The following is a 4,057-nucleotide window of genomic DNA, read 5'->3' as shown; positions in this document are numbered from 1 at the left end:
GATGCATATAGAATGTGAGTTGAGTAAGGCCGTGCTCCTGAAACATGTGGCTAGCTGAAGCAAAATTCAGGGAAGTTTCCCAATAGAAATCTGATTCTATTTGTTTATTTGCTTATCTATCTATCTATCTATCTATCTATCTATCTATCTATCTATCTATCTATCTATCTATCTATCTATTTATTTGTGAGATAGAGTATTACCTTGTGGCTCTGGCTGTCCTGGAAGTCACTATGTCGACCAGGCTGGACTCCAACTTCAAAGGTTCACCTGCTTTCGCCTCCCAAATGCTAGAATTAAAGGTGTGTGCCACCACACATGGCTAAAAGTTTGATTTTAAAAACCATAATTGCTCAAATTCCAGCTCTGGAAGTGGGACAAAATGACAAAAAAAATGATACATAAATTATTAACTCTATGAACCCAATTTCTGTATTGAATTCCGATGAACATAACTTCTGGATTAAATTCCAATTTTGAGAACCTTTCCCAAATGGAACACTATTTCTCACTCATGTTCTTAGCAATATTTACATTTTATCACCAATCATGTATTTTAAAGGAAAGCTAAATACCAGAGCAAGCAGAAGAAATTATAGATTAGAAGATATATATTATATTAAAAACAGAGAAAATAAATGAAATTAATGGTAATTAATATATTTTTCTATTAAAAATTTGACAAAATTATTAAACTTCAGCTCAGTTGACTAGCAGGTCAGCAGAGGAAAGTGGTGGAGAGATAGGAGATAGTCCTGCCTCTAGGAGCATTTGATGCACAATCCTGAGAACCAGGGTTTGAACTCTCACCACAGATATAAGAAACTGGGTGTGGCTGCACACACTCCTGCACCCCAGAGCTGCAGGACTCAGCAACAGGCAGTTTTCTAAAGTCTGATGGCTGACAGCATAGCTCCTGTTTCAGTAAGGGACCCCGTCAAGCAGAGAATGATAAAACAGAACAACTGATGTCCACCTGTACAGCCACTATATGAACTCACACAGAAGCTTACACACACATACACAAGGGGAAAATACTCAGATAACTAAAATTAGCACTGTAAAGGAACATCATCACCAGTTTAGCAGATATTTAAAGAACTGTGGGAGAATTCTGTGAGCAACTATATTATAATTAGGATTTGTTTCTATAAATACTGAATCTACCATCTCATTAAAATGATCTAAGCAGATTCATAGTATATAAAAATTTAGTAAATTTAAAGCTTACCAAAGACAGTTATGGAACATATTGCTATCTTAGTAAACTGCGTCAGAGTTTGAAAGGAAGAATTAACATTATTTCTTCATAAAGATTTTTAAGAATAGTAACAAAGAGAACATTTCCTAAGTTCTTCTATGAGCTCAGTGTCATTGATATAAAAGATATCACAGGAAATACAAACTACAGACCATTCTCCTTCCGTATATAAGTGTATTGTCTCAATCAATCCCAAAACAAGAACTTGTAAACTAGCAGGACAAATACTATGACCAAAGGAGATTTATTTCAGAAGTACAGTAGTAAGAATATACAAAACTCAATCAATGTACTATATCATGTCAAATAAATAAAGGAAAATATAATCTCTCCTTACATTTATTTAAAGCAATTGACAAACAAGTCTCACACTTTTTCATGAGAAAAACACATTCAACAATCTAGAAACACAAGATAATCCCTTTAATCAGAAAGGGATTCATGGCAACACCATAGCTACAATAACAATGAACTGTTAATAGCCAGATGCTTCCCCCTCAATTTAAAAGGAACAAATTCAAGTGTATCATCCTTTATTTCTTTTATTAATCACATAGAAAAAAAGACAATTAAGTTATAACGTGAAAACCAAACTATATAAAGATTCCATCCTACTCCACTTACAATGTCAGTCATTAAAAATATCACTGGTGCCGGGCGGCGGTGGCACACACCTTTAATCCCAGCACTCGGGAGGCAGAGACAGGTGGATCTCTGTGAGTTCGAGACCAGCCTGGTCTACAAGAGCTAGTGCCAGGACAGGCTCCAAAGCTACAGAGAAACCCTGTCTAAAAAACTAAAAAAAAAAAAAAAAGGCAAGAAATGCTGCCAAAGAAATAGACACAGGGAATCCATGAACTCCACTGATAAAAACATAAACCAGTCTGGGTACTGTGAAAGTTTCTCAAAAACAAGCAATCAGTGTGGAAATTTCTCAAAATTTAGCAATATAAATGTTCCATCTATTGCTCAGCACTCATTTGTATCAACCCTTCTCAGCGAATATCTACAAGAGAGGCAGAAAGAACATAAGAGCTGAAGAATGGTGTGTGGGGGGGGTGCTGTAAAACGCTGTCCACTAGACGCAACATGGTTGTCGCATACCTAAACACACAAAAGCTTTGTTACCTTTTACAGTATCAAGACACTTAAAAACTCCAGCATGATTTTATAAACCTATGACAGCATCAAAAAATCATGAAAGGGATATGAGCAGAGGAGTAACAATAGCTCCCATAATTTAACTCCAGATCCCTCACTGAGTGAAACTGAAGATGGTCTTGTAAAAACACACGTGGCAAAAGAAGATAGCAGAGACAAGAGTAGCAATAATGGAGACTAGTAGAAGTAGTCAGATTCTGGGTCATCTGAAAAGAAAACCTAGCACAATTTGCTGATGAGTTAGGTAGATGTAAACTAGCCCACCTACTATGGATTTTTTTTCAAAGGTCTACCATAAGTGTGTTCGTGGAAGACTCCAGCATATCAGAGACAGTAACACATCGTTGTTTATTGTATACCTATTCCTGGTAGCTAAGTGATAGATCTAACCTAAGTCTTGAGTAATAAGAAAAGAGTGTATATATAAACGAGGGGATTTGTTTCAAACTTAAAGAAGGATAAAGTTAATGCCATTTATAAGGAAAAATGTGCAACTTGAGATAATCATATAAAGTGAGTTTGGCCAGTCACAGAAAGACAAATATCATATGTTTTCTCTTGTTTGTGGTTTTCAGATTTTCTTTAGTCATGTTAAATCATAAATTCATCTATAAAATGGCATTAGAACTGAATAAAGGGAAAATAAATGAAGGAAAAAAGAAGACAAATGGAAGAGGGGAAGAGGGGTAAAAACATGGAGCAAGTGGAAGAAGGAACATGGCAGTGCAGGATATGCTTACCATACAAAGTATATCCATAAAATATATTATATGAATAAATAAATTTTAAAAATTCAGCATGAAGAGGTAAGGAGATCCCAAGGTCCCACCTTTGACTGAGGAGATTTTGACACTTGATAACTGCTGAGGATATAAGAGTCATTTTCTGCTCATGTCCCATGATGGTCACAGGCCCATGCACATGTGGACAACACTGCACTAAGAGGGTAAAAAATAAATTAAGCCATCAAGGTGGAAGGGAGATGTAATGAGGGGTACAGAAGGGACCTGGGGAAGAGAACAGAGGGTGGATATCATCAAGGTATATTGTATACATATCTGAAGGTCTAAAAGATAAAATAGGAAATATTAGTTTTTTTATTGAAAAAAAAATTTCCGCCTCCTCCCAGCCTCCCACTCCACTCTGCCTCCCCCCACTCCTTTCCCCTTCTCCCCACTCCTCTCCCCCTCCCTCTCCATTCTGAAGAGCAGTCAGGGCTCCCAGCCCTGTGGAAAGTCCAAAGTCCTCCCCGCTCCATCTTGGTCTAGGAAGGTGAGCATCCAAACTGGCTAGGCTCCCACAAAGCCAGAACATGAAGTAGGATCAAAACCCTGTGCAATTGTCCTTGGCTTCTCAGCAGCCCTCATTGTCCGCCATATTCAGAGAGTATGGTTTTATCCCATGCTTTTTAAGTCAGTCCAGCTGGCCTTGGTGAACTCCCAATAGATCAGTCCCACTGTCTCCGTGGGTGGGTGCACCCCTTGTGGTCCTGACTTCTTTACTAATGTTCTCCCTCCTTCTGCTCCTCATTGGGACATTGGGAGCTCTGTCCAGTGCTCCAGTGTGGGTCTCTGTCTCTATCTCCATCCATCGCCAGATGAAGGTTCTATGGTGATATGCAAGATATTCATCAGT

Source organism: Microtus ochrogaster, linkage group LG12 (assembly GCF_000317375.1).
Source record: "Microtus ochrogaster isolate Prairie Vole_2 linkage group LG12, MicOch1.0, whole genome shotgun sequence".
NCBI classification, from domain to species: domain Eukaryota; kingdom Metazoa; phylum Chordata; class Mammalia; order Rodentia; family Cricetidae; genus Microtus; species Microtus ochrogaster.
Note: the sequence above shows the minus strand (reverse complement) of the source record.